The sequence below is a fragment of the Macaca thibetana genome, chromosome 13, assembly GCF_024542745.1.
Source record: "Macaca thibetana thibetana isolate TM-01 chromosome 13, ASM2454274v1, whole genome shotgun sequence".
Lineage (NCBI taxonomy): Eukaryota > Metazoa > Chordata > Mammalia > Primates > Cercopithecidae > Macaca > Macaca thibetana.
This window is the reverse complement of record NC_065590.1, coordinates 82,720,358-82,737,949: the sequence shown is the minus strand read 5'-3', so window position 1 is coordinate 82,737,949 and position 17,592 is coordinate 82,720,358. Positions and strand designations below refer to the sequence as shown.

The 17,592-nt window shown below is 39.4% G+C and overlaps 1 protein-coding gene across 9 annotated transcripts in view; it reads left to right on the top strand.

The window, feature by feature from the left end:
- Nucleotides 1-17,592, top strand: part of NCOA1 (nuclear receptor coactivator 1) — a 279,136-nt gene that overhangs the window by 51,804 nt on the left and 209,740 nt on the right. For 3 of the 9 annotated variants that reach the window (XM_050753579.1, XM_050753584.1, XM_050753581.1), the window contains exon 2: nt 13,373-13,508. The gene's annotated coding sequence lies outside the window, so the exon portion shown is untranslated. Of the gene's footprint in view, nt 1-13,201; nt 13,509-17,592 lie in introns of those variants that run through there. The other 6 variants (XM_050753580.1, XM_050753583.1, XM_050753582.1 and 3 more) reach the window with 3 other exon arrangements.

Genomic DNA, 17,592 nt, shown 5'->3' with positions numbered 1-17,592 from the left:
GATATTTGTTTTGCAAATATTTTCTCCAAATTTGTGGCTTGTCTTTACATTTTTATAACACTATCTTTTGAACAGCAAGTTTAAAATTTTAATAAAGTGTTATTTATTTATTTTTCTTTTATCGTTTGTGTTTTTAAGCATCATATATAAAAACTCTGCGTCAGTGAGAGGTTGGCAAACTAACGACCTCATTCAGCCCACTACTTGTTTTTGTAAATAAAATATTATTTGAATATAGCTGTGAACATTTGTTTATGTATTGTCTATGGCTGCTTTCATGCTGCAATGGCAGAGTTGCGTAGTTTCAACAGAGACTGTTTGACCCTCTGCAGGATAAGTTTACCAACCCCTGGGCTAACCTATAATCCCAAAGATGTTTTTCTATGTTTTCCTAAGTTGTATAGTTTTGAATTTTGTATAGTTACGTCTATTAATTTTTGTATAAGACATGAGGTGTGGGTTGAGGGTTTTTGTTTGTTTGTTTTGGCACATGGACTGCCAATTGTTCCAGCACCATTTGTTGCAAGACAATTCTCTTTCCATTGAGTTACTCTGGTACTTTTGTTTGAAATCAATTGACCATAATATGTAGATTTATTTCTGGACTATCCCTTTCTGTTCCATTGATCTTTGTGTTTATCCTTATGGCAGAATCGCAGTATCTTAATTGCTGTAGCTCTATAGAAAGTCTTGAAATCAGTGAATCTAAGTCTTCCAACTTTGTTCTTCTTTTTGAAAAGTGTTTTGACTATTCTAGTTTCTTTGCATTTTCATAAAATTTTAGAATCAGCTCTTCAGTTTTTATAAAAAGCCTGCTGGGATTTTAATTGGATTTACATTAATTTGGGGGAAAATTGACATCTTAACAATATTGATTGATCTGATATGTGAAAATAATGTATCTCCAATTATTGAGGTCTTTCATTTCTCACTGTACTTTATATATTTTATATATATAATATATGTGTGTATATATAATGTGTATATATATATTTTTTTGAGATTGAGTCTCGCTCTGTTGTCCAGGCTGGAGAGCAGTGGCATGATCTTGGCTCACTGCAACCTCTGCCTCCTGGGTTCAAGTGATTCTCCTGCCTCAGCCTCCCGAGGAGCTGGGACTACAGGCGCATGCCACCACGCTGAGCTAATTTTTTGTATTTTTAGTAGAGAAGGGGTTTCACTGTGTTAGCCAGGATGGTCTTGATCTCCTGACCTTGTGATCTGCCCGCCTTGGCCTCCCAAAGTGCTGGGATTAAAGGCGTGAGCCACTGTGCCCAGCCTGTACTTTATATTTTTGAGCACACAAATCTTGCATTTATTTTGTTATATTCTATTTCTTTTTAATGCTTATACAATTGCTACTATTTTGTGAATTTATTTCTAATTATTCATTACTACCACTAGAAGTACAATTTAATTTTGTGTGTTGACCTTGTCTTCTGCAATTTTACTCAATTCATTTAGTAGTTTTAGTAGTAGAAATTTATTAGGTAAATTCAGTAGATTAATCCTTTGGGATTTTCTATATAGACAATCTTGTCATTTGTGGAAAAAACCAGTTTGGTTTTCCCTTTTAAAATCCATCTTCTGGCTTTTATTCCTCCTTCTTACATCACTGTACTGACAGTGTAGTACAATATAGTACATTGTTGAATAGGAGTGGTGAGAGCAGACGTTCTTGCCTCCCTCGTTCATCATCTTAGGAGACAACGTTTAATCTTTTGTGATTATGTATAATGTTAGCTATATATTTGTTATAGATACATAGGTTGAGGATGTTCTCTTCTGTTTCTGGTTTTCTGAGAGTTTTGAATCATGAATGATTGTGGAAGTTTTTCAAATGCCTTTTTTTTTTTTTTTTGAGGCAGGGTCTCACTCTGTGTCGCCTAGGCTGGAGTGCAATGGGTGATCTTGGCTTACTGCAGCCTCTGCCTCCCAAGTTCAAGTGATTCTCCTGCCTCAGCCTCCCGAGTAGCTGGGATTGCAGGTGTGCGCCACCACGCCCTGCTAATTTTTGTATTTTTAGTAGAGACGGGGTTTCATCTTGTTGGCCACGCTGGTCCCAAACTCCTGACCTCAAGTGATCTGCCCACTCGGCTTCCCAAAGTGCAGGGATTACAGGAATGAGCCACTGTGTCCAGCCCAAATGCCTTTTTTTTTTTTCATTAATTAAGATGATCATTTATTTTTCAGTCTGTTGATGTGGTGGATTACATTAGTAGATTTTCTTTCATATGTTGAACCAACATTGCATTCTTGGGATAAATGGTATTTGGCTATGATACATATTTCTTTCTGTATATTGGCTAGGTTCATTTGGTTAAGATATTTTCCATCTATGTTCATGAAAGTATGATGGTCTGTAGTTTTCTTACAGTTTGTTTTGGTCTGATTTTTCTATCAGGGTCAATACTGTATTCTCATAAAATGAATTGAGAAATGTTTTCTTCTTGTTTCTGGAAGAGTTTTTGTAATATTGGTGTGATTTCTTCATTAAATGTTTAGTAGAATTCACCAAGGGAGCCTTTGTCATGGAACTGTTTTCATGGGAAGGTTTTAAATTATGAGTTAAGGAATTGGTACATTTTATCTAAGTTGTGGAGTTTATTGCCATAAAATTGTTCAGAATATTCCCTAATTACCCCTTTAATAGCTATAAAATCTCTAGTGATGTCTCCTTTTCATTACCAATGTAGGTAATTTGTGGTTTCTGTCTTTTTTTTTGATCACTCTGGTCAGAAATTTGTTTAGTTTCATTGAACTTTTCAAAGAATTAGATTTATGTTTCATAGATATTATCTATGTTTTGTTTTCCATTTTTTTTTCTTCAAATTGCTTTGTATTTAATTTACTCCTCTTCTTTTTCTACCTCCTTAAGATGGAGGCTTAAATTATTGATTCAAGACCTTACTTGTTTTCTAATGTAAGTATTTCATGCTGTAAGTTTCTAAAAACTACTTTAGTAGTATCCCTGTTTTTTGTTTTGTTTTGTTTTTCATTTTTTAAGGAGCAGAGGTTTAATAGGCAATAGAAAGAGAAAGGAAAACAGCTCTGTCTCTAATGAGAGAGAGGGGACTTCGGAGAGGAAAAGAGGACAGGAGATATGGCAGTCATGAACAGGAAAGAAGGAAATTACGATAGAAAAGTTGGAGATCCTGTTGCTGACACCCCTTTGGGCAGTTGGAGGCTGAGGTCAGTCCAGAAACCTTTGGATAATACCAGGGGTTAGTCCCAGCCAGAAATCCTCAGTTGCTCTAGAACCTCTTCCAGCCTCACATGACGGCTAAATCCTCTGTGAAAGGAAGCTGGTTCAAACATGGCTAACATGGCCAGCAATCTGTGGATGCTGGGGGATTCTTGATGTTCTCTCTAGTAAGTCACACATCTGAGTCTTTAAGAATGGCAACCACGCTAACCGTGTTTTTAGCTGGCTGACGGATGCCTGTTAGTGATTTGATTTGATTCTAAAATGGAGGCTGAGAGCTCCAAAATGAAAGGACAGGGTTGGAGTCCGCTTTTCTACTTACCATTTCGATGAATGTTGTACCTTGTTATCCCAGACGAGGTTCCCAATATGAAGTGGCTGTGTTGTCTGGGGTAAATACCCGGAGTTCATCAGCTCACACCAGGAAAATTTAGGACACAGATACACACGAGGAGTTTAGGAGCAGTGGTTTAATAGGCAAGAGAAAGAGAAAGAAAGAAAAAGGAAAATAGCTCTCTCTATAGTGAGAGAGAGGGGACTTGTGAGAGGAAAAGGCCCTCCACACAAACGTTGATATTTTCTCTTTTAATTTTCACTCAATTAAAAATATTTTCGGCCGGGCGCGGTGGCTCAAGCCTGTAATCCCAGCACTTTGGGAGGCCGAGACGGGCGGATCACGAGGTCAGGAGATCGAGACCATCCTGGCTAACACGGTAAAACCCCGTCTCTAATAAAAAATACAAAAAAAAAACTAGCCGGGCGAGGTGGCGGGTGCCTGTAGTCCCAGCTACTCGGGAGGCTGAGGCAGGAGAATGGCGTGAACCCGGGAGGCGGAGCTTGCAGTGAGCCGAGATCTGGCCGTTGCACTCCAGCCTGGGTGACACAGCAAGACTCCGTCTCAAAAAAAAAAAAAAAAAAAAAAAAAAAAAAAATTTCTAATTTTCCTCACTTTTTTATTTTACCCATGGAGTATTTTAGAAACATGTTGTTTAATTTCCAACTCTTTGGTATTCTTAATCTATCTTTCAGTTATTAATTCTAATTTAATTCCATTTTGGCCAGAAAAAATACATTATTTGATTTAAAGTATTTTAAATATCTTAAAGTTTGTTTTATGGACCAGAATACGGTCCATGTTGGTGAATATTCCCTGTGCTCCTGAAAAGAACATAGGTTTTGCTCTTATGTAGAGTGTTCTGTAAATGTCCAATTTGATCAAGTTAGTTGGTAATGTTTTCAGGTCTTCTGTATCTTAGTTATTTTCTGTCTTCTTGTTCTATTGATTAATAACAGGAGTATTAATCTCTATAACTGTAATTGTGGATTTGCTTATTTCTCCTTACAGTCCTATCAATTTTTGTTTCATTTAATTTGAAGTTGTATTGTAAGATAGTAACACATTTAGGATTGCTATGTCTTCCTAATCAATTGATTCTTTGTAATTATATAGTGTTCCACTTTATTACTGGAAATATTTCTTGTTCTGAAGTCTGTTTTATCAGATATTATTAAATCAGTTCTGTCTTTTCTTTCTATTCTATCCTTTTTACTTAACTTTTCTCTTCATATTTAAAGTGGGTATCTTGTAGATAGGATGTAGTTGGATCTTGTTTTTAAAATTTGACCTCATAATTTAGTCTTTTAATTAGGATACTTAGATTATTTCTTTTCTTTTTTTTTTTTTTTTTTGAGACGGAGTCTCGCGCTGTCACCCAGGCTGGAGTGCAGTGGCCGGATCTCAGCTCACTGCAAGCTCCGCCTCCCGGGTTCACGCCATTCTCCTGCCTCCGCCTCCCGAGTAGCTGGGACTACAGGCGTCCGCCACCTTGGCCGGCTAGTTTTTTGTATTTTTTAGTAGAGACGGGGTTTCACCGTGTTAACCAGGATGGTCTCGATCTCCTGACCTCGTGATCCGCCCGTCTCGGCCTCCCAAAGTGCTGGGATTACAGGCTTGAGCCACCGCGCCCGGCCAAGATTATTTCTATTGAATTATCGATGTTTGGATTTAAACATACCATCTTGCTAGTTTTCTGTATTTTGGGCCTTTTTTGTTTATTTTTTCCTCTTTATTTTATTTTCAGTTCCAGGATACATGTGCCAGATGTGCAGGTTTGTTACATAGGTAAACATGTTCCATGGTGGTTTGCTGCACCTATCAACCCATCACCTAGGTGTTAAGCCCAAGGTGCATTAGCTATTTATTCTGATACTCTCCCTTCCCCCACTCCTGTGACAGGCCCCAGTGTGTGTTATTCCCCTCCCTGTGTCCATATGTTCTCATTGTGCAGTTCCCAATTACAAGTGAGAACATGTGGTGTTTGGTTTTCTGTTGCTGTGTTCGTTGCTGAGGATAATGGCTTCCAGCTCCATCCATGTACCTGCAAAAGACATGATCTCATTCTGTTTCATGGCTGCATAGTATTCCATGGTGTATATGTACCACATTTTCTTTAGTTTATCATTGATGGGCATTTGGGATGATTCCATGTCTTTGCTACTGTGAAGAGTGCTACAGTGAACATATGCTTGCATGTGCCTTTGTGGTAGACTGATTTATATTCCTTTGGGTATATCCCCAGTAATGGCATTGCTGGGTCAAATTTAAAAGAAGAAAGCAACCCCATTAAAAAGTGGGCAAAGGACACGAACAGACACTTCTTGAAAGAAGACATTTATGTGGCCAACAGACATATGGAAAAAAGCTCAACATCACTGGTCATTAGAGAAATTTAGAGAAATGCAAATCAAAATCACAATGAGATACCATCTCATGCCAGTCAGAATGGCTATTATTAAAAAGTCAAGAAACAACAGATGGTGGTGAGACTGTGGATTAATAGGAAACTTGTATGCTGTTGGTGGGAATATGCATTAGTTCAATCATTGTGGAAGACAGTGTGGCAATTCCTCAAAGAACTAGAACCAGAAATTTTTTCTCCTTTTCTTGCCTTGTATTGAATTAATCCTTTTCCATGATTCCACTTTATCTCTACTCTTAGCTACTTATTTACCTAGTGCTTGCTATAGGTCATGGTTCCTAAACCTTGATACTATTGATATTTTGGGCCAAATAATTCATTGTTGTTGTTGGGTGGGGGAGTGGCTATCTTGTATGTATTGTAGGATTTTTAGCAGCATCCTCAGCGTCCACCTACTAGATGAGAGTAGCAACCACTCCCCATTCCCAATTGTGACAACCAAAAATGCCTTCAGACTTTGCTAAATGTTTTCCCGGTGGTAGCAACGGTGGGTTGGGGGTGGGAATTGCCCTTTTTTGAGAACTGCTACTCTAGAGTTTGAAAGATATATAACTTATCACATTCTTCCTTTAAATAATATTATGCCCCTTTATATGTCATATAATCATTTTACAGCACTGTACTTCAATTTTGTACCTCCCCTTTTTATGTCATGTTGTTACACATTTTACTTCTATGTGTTACTAACCCTACAATACAGTCTTATTAATTTTTGCTTTAGTTGGTAAATAACTTACAGTGAACAAAGTAAGAAAAAGTAGTCTTTTATATTTATCTTCTAATGCTCTTCGTCTTTACCACCCTCTCTTTCTCCCTCTCATGTCCCCCTCCCCCCTCCCCTCCTCCTCCTCCTCCTCTTCTTCTTCCTCTTTCTCCCCTCCCTTCCACCTTTTTTGATAGATCCAAATTTTTACCTGGTATTATACTTCTGCCTGAAGAACTGCCTTTAACATATTTTGTGTCTTCAGGGAGTGAATTATCTCAGGTATTATTAGTTCAAAAAAAAAACCTTTATTTTCAAAAAGTATTTTTGCTGGTTATTGAATTCTATACATAGAACTGAATTCTATGCTCAGTTTTTTTTCTTTCAATCCTTGAAAGGTATATACTTCGTTCTCTTTTGGCTTGCCTACTTTGCTGATAAGAAGTCTTCTGTAATTTTAATCTTGGTTCTTTGTATGTAATGTTTTTTTCTCTCTCTACCTTTGCGATTTTTATCTTCGTTTTCAGCAGTTTGGCTATGATATATCCATGTATGTTTGTTTGGTGTGTGTGCTTTTGGTGTTTATTATGAAGGGTTCTTTGGGATTTTTTGGATCTCTGGTTTGTTGCTTTGGGTTCATTTGGGAAAATTCTTGACCATGATCTCTTCCCATATTTTTTGTGTCCATCATTTTTTTTTCTCCTGGGAGTAGTAGACATTCCGATATAATTCAGCTCTTGAATACTCCAAATTGTATTTTTCCCCCCACTCTTTTTAACTTTGGTTTCATTCTGGATTGTTTTTATTGACCTGTCTGCAAGTTCACTTGTTCTTTCTTCATCCCTGTCCAGACTACTGTTGAGCCAGTCAAAGTGCTACTGAACTAAACTAAGTTTGTTTGCCTGTGTGCAGCAGAAAACTGTATTAGTCCATTTTCACGCTGCTGATAAAGACATACCCGAGACTGGGAAGAAAAAGAGGTTTAATTGGACTTACAGTTCCACATGGCTGGAGAGGCCTCAGAATCATGGCGGGAGGCGAAAGGCACTTCTGAAATGGTGGTGGCAAGAGAAAATAAGGAAGACGCAAAAGTGGAAACCCCTGATAAAACCCATCAGATCTCGTGAGACTTACTCACTATCACGAGAATAGCACGGGAAAGCCTGGCCCCCATGATTCAATTACTTCCCCCTGGGTCCCTCCCACAACATGGGGGAATTCTGGAAGATACAATTCAAGTTGAGATTTGGGTGGGGACACAGTCAAACCATATCAAAAGCCAAACACCGAAGCAGCAGGTTTTTGTAGAGGGAAAAGTTTATTGCAAGGCCGCCAAACTAGGAGACAGGAGAGTGGCTCAAATCTGTCTCCTGAGCTGGGGCATGTTTTATAGTCAGATAGTAATGAGGCATGATCTAATTGGATCTTGCAGTGAGGTGGTACCTAGAGGTGTAATCTGATTGGATCCTGTCTTGGGGTAATGCCAGGGCTTGATCTGATTGGATCCTGAATCTTGCCATAGGCTGTCTGCTTCTTAATTCAGTCCCTGTTCCTTAGTCTGATCACTTAGGTTCCACTTGTGGTTGCGTGCTTGGTTTATCTGGGCATGCTCAGGTTGTGTGACATTCAACCTGGGGGTCCATGGCAACTGAAAAACAACTCACAACTTTGTTACATAAAAGTTGAATCAGACTGGGGTAGTGCAGTCAGAAAAAGGATTTTTCACCTCTGGTATCTTTTTCTTTTTGTTTTTAGCTTTCATATCTTTTTAAAGTTTCCATCTCTCTGCGGAAAGGACAAGAGAGACTAAGGTGATCCTCTTTTGCTGCTGCCTCTTGTCAGGTTGTTTGTATTGGAGGCTGAATTAGTGTAATCAAGAGTTGAGCTGATTTTGGGTTTTGTCACCGTCATTACCCTCTCAGTGCACCACAAGCTTCATATTTCTCTAGCAGTTGGCTGCTGGTCCCTTGTGTTTAGAGAATGGCATGTCGCTCTACAAGATTTTTCTCTGTGTTCCTGTATCATCCTCATCTTCCAACAGTCTTTGCACATCTGTGCAACAGAAGTACCAATATTTCGTTACCCCTCTCCCAGTGATAGCCTATTGTTTGTTATTCAGTGCCATGCTTGTGGTACAGAGCAGGCTTCTCTTTTGTTCTGGTTCAGACTCAGTTGTATTCAGGTCATTTGTCCTGGGCATCAGTTGGGCTTTCTCAGCCTCAGCATTCCTGCCCTCTCTTTCTTGTGACCTGCCCTTTCTTCCATGTGTTTGTGGTAGGTCATGGACAGGAATATCCTTCTTTTCCCACAGTGGTGGTAGAAGTCTCTTTGGTATTGGTGCAGGATTTTCCTGCTCTGTACTCCACCATGGTGGCAGAGGTTCTTTTGCCTCTACCCCTCTCCTAGCAACATTATATCTTTCCCTGTCACATGACTGAGAGTGTTTGTCTATCTCTTCCCCAGAGGCAGAGGCATTTTGTTTCTGTTCTGCCCTGAAGCAATGGATTTTTGCCAGGACCTTTGGTTAGAGGATTTTCTGTTCTCCTAGTGGCTTGAGGCTTTTTTTCTGTGTTAGAGAACAGTTGGGGAATCAGGCTTCAGCCTTGTCCTAGACACCTCCTGCACACTTCCCCTAATGATGAGGGCTCTCTCTGGTTTCCTGTCCTACTATTATACTAATCTTTCTTGTGAGCACCTGGTCAAGGCACGTGGAAAATCTTGCAACTGAGTGAGAACTTTCCTTATGTCTGGGGTCCCCAGCTATTCTAAACTGACATAGAAGGTTACACTTGGTCTTTAAGAATTTGTTAAAATTTTAGCTAATTTTTTCTTTTACTATTGTATAGTGGCCACTTCTTTTTCTGTGACCTGCCGAAGGTCAGACAGTTTGTGTGTAGTCTTTGCTTGGAGGAGTTATCCCTCCAAGAAGAGGAATAAAATGTACTTGGAATTTTATTAAATTTGCTTGATTGCCTTGTGACCTCCACTCTTTGTTAGATCAAGAGAAGTTTTGATTTTTTTTATAGATAGGATTTTTTTTCTCATTAGGATGGAAATGACATTCTTTTGTGGCTTTCTGCATTCTAAGCAGAAATAGAACTACTTAGAGTTCTTGACAATTTAAAAATTCTGTTTATGCTGATCCTCCTTTAATGTTTTCCCTTTTCCCTCATCTGCCTCTCGATCACTTCATCTTTTAGGATTGAACCCCAGCTATTTCCTCCATGAAGCCTTTCCTGATTCCAATAAGTAGAATGGAGCATTCTTAACTGTGTCTCTTGTAGAACGTGTTTTATGTTTTTGCAGGCCCATTGAAACCCTCAGTGAGATTGGGCAGTTTCCCCTAAGATTTTGCAAGTTTATGAGCATAATGGTTGTTGAGTTTTTATATAGAATCATAGAGTAAACTTGAGATAAAAGATAAAATGACGTACAAGGAAGCTCGTATTTATTAATCAAATACAAATTTGTGAAATCACACCACAGAGGTTTCTGTGCTGTTTGTGTAGTTATTGCCTTTGAACTAAATTATTGTCAGAAATAAGACTTAAATTCATAAAATCTAATTTTTGAAAAATAGGGGATTCGTTATACAAACTAGTATATATTGACGCAATGGAATATTGTAGAGCTGTAAAAGCAATGAAGAAACATTTCCTAACTTGGATATCCAGGACATACTGCTGAATAAAAAGTAAGATGCAAAACTGAACATTTTTTGTAAGAAGGCAGGAGGAATAAGACTGTATTTGTAGGTAAACGTCTTTGCGTAAAGCATTGCTGGAAGGGTATACAAGAAACTAGTAAAAGTGGTGACCTACAGTAAGCAAGGGCAAAGTGACCTGCATATGGATGATGTGGGAATGAGGCTTCTTAGATATAGATTTCCTTTTATATCATTTTGATTTTTAAATCATGAATATAGCATGTATTCAAACAATGAAAACCAATAGACATAACTATATAGATATTGAAAGATAGGAAGATCTGAAAAATTCTTCAGAGCTGATAAAAATGTTAGTCTATGAAACAAAAACTGGATGTGAGATGCTTTTATTTTACATAAGCCAGCTTTCTGCAATGAGAGAGTGAATACAAAGTGTGGAAAATTGTGAAGGACAAGGTTTTATGAATCTGGCTCCAGATAGAGAAATATGTAAAAAGGTAGCTTTCTAGCACAATTAGGAAGGTTTTGGTTTTAGATGCAGTAGTAGTGTGGATGATCACTCAAAGTAGAAAGGAGCACTTTGTATAGGTAAAAACTGTAACAGAAGTACACAGTACGTGGAATGGGCAAGGCAGCCATTTCTTACTCCTGAAATCACCAGGAATACCCTTGGAATCTGATAAGATGTGTTTATTGTCAGAAAAAATAGATGAAAATACTAAGAATATTCTTATCACAAATTAAAACGTGTAAAGAAACAATAATTACTTAAATAAATTGTAGCTCAGAGACCAACCTTATGGGCAAACAAATGAAATATAAAAGAAGAAACTTTGTAAACCAAAGGATGATGAGAATTCCTTAATGTTGCTGGGAAAAACTGGTTGGTAATTTGAAATGCAGGTCAGTTTAGAGCCAAATCTCATTCTGTACATTATATGAAATGAAATATCGAGAAGATTAGTCCATAGAAAAATGAAAATCAGAGTATTATCTACTATTATTAAAGGGGGAGAAATTTCAAAGCAGAGAAATAATAAAAGATACGAAAAATGCAATGATGGGCAAATCCATCCACCTGAAAATAAAATCTTCTGTATTAAGGGCCAGCGATAAGACTGGAGAACGTGTTAAAAGTAAGCAAGATAAATAGTACAAGTTGAGCAACCCAAGTTTGAAAATCTGAAATCTGAAATGCTTCACATTACAAAACTTTTTGGATGCTGACATGCGCACAAAGGAGCATTTTGAATTTCAGATATTTGGATTTCAGATTCTCAACTAGTAGGGGTAGAGTGGCAGAAGTTTGGGAAAAAGGCAGTGTGAATTATGGGAGAAGGACCTAATTAATGGTGCATTAAGGGTTGCTGCACAGCATTCGGTGTCTAGTTGAATTTTGAGACCATAATTTTATAGCAGGATCAAGTCACATGGTTGTGTGATTGTTCTCTAGCAGGCAATTGGATTAGGAGTTTGAGGGTGGTGAAGCTGAAGCAAGAAATAGCATACTATGTGGATTTATAGTTGGGGAGATAACCAAGATTTTGAAACTGGAGATAACAAGCAACTAGAATGGAGAAAGAGTAGGTAGAGTGCATCCAAGGGAATGAGTCTAGACTCAGGTTAGAAAAAATAGAGTGAGATATTGAATGATAAATTGAAGAAGAGGGTCATACAGCCAGATGGGACATCACAGGGAAGGAAGGAAATTGCTTGTGAGGATCTGGAAGTGTCACTCTGGAGAATTTTGTCTCTACCATGTTATCCTTCACTCTAAAGCATTATTTTCGAGAGCCAGATTTAGCCCAGTGGTTGAAAGAGTTGGTCAGGATGGTCAGTGATGAGAGTTGGCCAGTGAGTGGTCAGAGTTGGTCATCATTCTCAGTGATGAGAATGTATAGATGATCTGTTTTACTTACGTAAGAGGGATTTCCAGAGGTCCTTGTGGAAAAAGTTGGAAGCAAGGGTAGCAGTGGGAGACCAAATGGAGTAGATGAGAAAGCATAACTGGGGGCGTGCAAATAGGACAGAGGGTAGTTGGCTAGAATGGTTTGTGTTTTGAATAAAGTCCAAGAGTGATAGGGGTAGGAGTCACAGGTAGAATTTACTAGCCCTACATTTCTGACCTGCGGTATAATGACCGTCTCTGGAGCCTGATCCACTGCCTGTCTTTGTGATTATAAAGAGAATGTTAGTAAAAAGCTTAACCCTGGGTGGTAAAACCTAAATTAGTTTGGCCTTAAATAGCAAAAGCCAGTAAAACTCTCTTTTTTTTTTTTTGAGACAGGATCTCACTCTTTCACCCAGGTTGGAGTGCAGTGGCATGATCCTAGCTCACTGCAGCCTCAACCTCTTGGACTGCAGCCATCCTCCTACCTCAGCCTCCCAAGTAGCTGGGACTACAGGTGCATGCCACCAAGCCCAGCTAATTTTGTATTTTTTGTAGAAACAGAGTTTTGTCATGTTGCCCAGGCTGGTCTTGAACTCCTGAGCTCAAGCAGTCTGCCCACCTTGGCCTCCCAAAGTGCTGGGATTATAAGCATGATCTACTGTACCATTAATTTAGTAAAATCTAATTTGTAATATCCCACTTCCAGTGGCCTAGGATGGAATAATAGCCATGATATCAGGTGCTTCTTTATGACAGAGTTCTTCTGCTAGGAACCTTGTTTCCTTTTACTGTTCCACTTTACCTGAAACTGGATACTCAGGCTACTGCTGCTGGAGTGACTTCAGCAACTTCCCTGGAATACCAAGGCAAGCCCCAATTGATTGCATACCTCCTTTGGGGATCTGAGCTTTTAAAAAAGCCAGCAACTATCTTTTATCAACTTGATATATTTATCTATTATATCTTTAATCTTTAAATTAGTTTTTAAAAACTTGTTGGTGCTGACAAGAATGAGAATTGACATTTCTTGAATAACTAAAGCATCTGTGTAAGAATCTTTGTATGCTTACAAACAGTGGAGGGTCACAGTACCTAAAATCTGTAATGTTTTCAATGGCCCGATTGTGTCTTCTGTCTCCTGCTTTAGATCTATCCATACTAATGGAAACGTAACTGGAACTGACTCTGATGATAAAATCAAGGACCATCAAGCAAGATCATGCAGTAGGCAACTTTGCTTCCACATGAAGTTACCAACATTTAGAATTTCTACTTATTCTAAGGTATTTGAGACGCAATTTTACTTTAGTTTTGACTCCTTAGTAGTCATTTTGTAGTGTTGATTTCTAGATAATAGGTTTGGTGAGTTTAAAAGTACTTAATATGTTAGAATGCTTAGCTCTTAGAGAAGAGTTCACTTCCCTCCTTTCCCACTATACTCCCAAAGAAACCAACTGAGAAGTGATCCAGATTTTTTTTTTTTTCAAAAGCCTACAGTACTCAGTATTCCCATGTGGTCTCACAACCAAGTACTAACCAGGCCTGACTGTGCTTAGCTTTTGAGATCAGATGTGTTCAGAGTGGTATGGCTGTAGACAAGATTTTAAAGGGATCTATTTATTAAAATTAGGAAAGCATATCAATTATAAGAAATACATTAAGTGTAGATTAAGTCTCAGTAACTATATTAGAGGAACTGGAATAAATAAATATCAATTTCATAATTATTTACATTATGACCCTGAGAGAAACAACTGAACGCAGCACTCTGAGTCCACATGCATGATGTCAGAGACCTTATTGATCTTCCTTTAGATGGTTTGAAACCTTTCTCGCCTTTCTTCCTAAATTCATTGTTAGGGATTTTCTATTCACCAGTATGTGTCACTGTTACTCTCTATAAGCTGTCCCTGTAGGACCTTTGGGAGCTAATGAATTACTTGGGCCAGAAAACCAAGATATTTAATTAAAGAATCAGGTGACACTTCCAAAATATGGGGTGGATCCCCACTTGAAAGACCACGTAAGACAAATAAAACAAAAAGGAAATATAATGTCAACAGAAAGCAAAACCAAAAATAATTCTATGTTTTCACGTAAATTACAAATAGGTAGAGTGACTTAGGTGTTTATTTAAAAACAAAATGTTTTTTATTTTAACTATATTTTTCCAAATAGGCAGAAAGTATGGAAACTATTTTAGGGGACAGGTCAAAGTTTGTTGATTTCTCTGAATATGTTACAGAGTTTTGTGAATTAATATTTTGCTAGAATATAGAGAAGGTAAAACCTGAGAAAAATTTAAATATGTATCACTTACTGCTAGGATTCTTAACTTTGTTCTGTTCTAGAAGACGACTTTGTAAAGCATAAATTCCAAAATAATAAGAATTCATGATATTGGAAATCCTTAATGTCATGGGCTCCTTGGGATGTCATTTCACTGAGTTTTGCTCGGGCCCACTGGGCCCACTCAGCCTGGCAGGCTGTGTGCAGCTCACACTATTGGCCTGGATCCCATGCCTGCCAAGGGTGAGCAGAGCAGTGAGGGGTGTGTGAGCAAGTGAGTGTGGGGTCTGGCCACTTTGCACAGCCGGGCACACTGGCTGTGGTGGGGCAGGCAGCTCCAGGCACCAGCATGGGCACTGGCTCCCTGCCAGCTGTGTCTGGACCAGGTGTATCACAAGCAGCTTCCCTGGCTGGCACCAGGGAATGCAGTGGTCCCCGGAAGCTTGGAGATGCCAGGATCTGCAGAGCCCTAAAGAATATGTCAAAGCCTTGGCTCGAGGAACTCCTAGGTCTGGGCTCTCTGAAGGGCTGCAGCTCTTCTGTCTTCTTGTCACCCTCAATGTGGCAAGCAAGGAGCGTATTTCAGTCCTGTTTGTGTTACAGCTCTTTCAACCCTGCTATTCAATGTGTCCCAAGTTCTTGTCCCACACCCAGGAAGAATAAGGTACATGGATAAATGGAGGGTGAGCGAAGTGAACAGGAACTTTATTGAGCGATAGAACAGCTCAGAGGAGACTTGCAATGGATAGCTCCTTTCTGCAGCCAGGGTGTCCCAATGAGTGCTCAGCTTTCAGCAGAGAGAAGACCATGGAGTTGGAGTGGGTAGCGCCTCTCTGCACCTGGTCATCCCATCCTCTCCTCAACTTTCAGCAGAGAGGAGACCCTGGAGTGGGTGGCCCCTCTCTGCAGCTGGTCATCCTATCCTTTCCTCGAATTTGGCTGAATCCAGGGTTTTTATGGGCTTCAGAGGGGTTGAAGTACATGCCAATTGGTTCATGAGTGGTCCCAGAAAAAGCACCGTAAGTTTCCATTCCAGTCCACGGGACTGGCAGCCTGGCCCCCAGGCTTCAAGCATTCCCTGGTTTGAAGGTGAGGTTTTCAGGGACCTGCCCCTTTCTGCCCAGAAGCCTATCTGCCTCCTACCACTCTTCGTGGTGCCCAGGCTGTTCCTGCTTTGGAGCACCTGCAGACTAGCATCGAGCCTCTCCTTAGCCTCCCTCCCGTGCTCGTCAGCACCCACCCAGCTGGGTTGCAACAGTGCCTGGCCTTGGCCTCAACTTTGAGATTGAAGCAGGTACTGGGAGCAGGAAGAGGCCAGGCAGTGGGAGTAAGCACTTCTGAGCCTGCAAGGGCATGGGGGGTCTTCCTGGGTCCCCAAGAGTGCAGAGAAGTCTGGGTCCACAGTGGTGGCTGGGCAGTTGCAGCTGCACCCAGAAGGGCAGGCCTTCTGCCTGCTCCCAGCCCCTGCCGGCCCAGTGGAGCACACAGCCCTTCCTACACTTACCCCACTGCAGCCGCTCTAGATGGGCCGCTGCTGCCATCAGTAAGACTGCCTCAGCTACCAGAAATGGATTACCTCCTGGAAGGGGTTAGTGTAATTGAGCAATTTTTGCTAAAGAAAAATTATCTCAAATCAAGTAGCAGATGAAAAAGAGGTTACTTTGATGATAAGTTTTGAAATGTCCCTGGCAACGAGTAAATGTATTGTACTTTTCTTTGTTTGCTTGATGTCATTTGAACTCAAATAGTAATGATGATTAAACATATAGTTTGTCTTAGTACCAGAGCCATTTTACTTGTTTTTAGGTGTATCTTTTCTCCTTACTTTCACTTAGGAACATTAGCGGAATGCCCAAGCTTTGTAAAGAATGATTCTAGATATGGGGAAGAATATAAATCATTCTGTAACTTCATTATAAATGAAATTGAAGATGTCTTTTATTCAGAATGCTTACTCTTGGGCTAGGAAGACTGGATACACCCATCCGAAACCATTTATGTGCAGTCATAGAATGCGCACATCAAGTCATAATCTAGAGTCCCTTTCTAAGTAATATACTTAAGTTCTATATTCAGACCTTAACAAAAGTAAAGATTAGGGAATAGGAAGTTTTCATCAATTGAGTTTGGTAATTGGTTGTGTGAAAGTGCCATATAGCCTAAATTAGGTTGCTTAAATTTTTAAATTAGGAATTTCTTCTTTATCAGTTTCTTTTTTTGAGACAGAGTCTCATTTTGTTGCCCAGGCTAGAGTGTGTGGTGGCATGATCGTGGCTTACTGCAACCTCCGCCTCCTGGGTTCAAGCAATTCTCCTCCTCCCCAGTAGCTGGGATTACAGGTGTGCGCAACCACACCTGGCTAATTTTTGTATTTTTAGTAGAGACGAGTTTCACCATATTGGCCAGGCTGGTCTTAAACTCCTGGCCTCAAGTGATCTGCCTGCCTCGGCCTCCCAAAGTGCTGGGATTACAGGCATGAGCCTCTGCACCTGGCCATTTATCAGTGTCTTATATCTCCTCACTGTTTTTCAGATGTTCACAGAGTGATAGCCCCTATTCATATTTTTCATTTTCCATTTTGAAAATGAAGTGAAAAATCTCACAAATTTGTGCTTGGAAGAGTATACATTTGAACTTCAGATTTAAAGAATATGGCATTTTGTTGTTTTGGGGGATAAGAGCAAAATCAATACGTGAGACGGTAAGTTAAGGCCCTAGAACATTTGCAAAGTTATATGTCCTGGATTACAGTTTACATTAAGTTAAAATGATACCTTTTTAAAATGTTTTGTCTGAACTCAGTAAAACATTTGAAAGCAAATTTTGGCAAGTTATATTAAGGGAATGGATATTCCCTGCTATAGTTTTTTCTGTGCTATGATGGAAAGAGCAGAAGCTTTACTTTCATGCTACCTTGGGAGAACTGAATTAATATTTCTTAGTTTCCTTTTCTGTAAGAATTAATTTTTAGAGGTGATGAAGAATGAAATGTGTGTGAAATAATGAAAAATAATGCTTCTTAATGTGAAATTAATGAATGTTGTTGCTAAGACAGGGAGGTGCACATTACTGTATCAT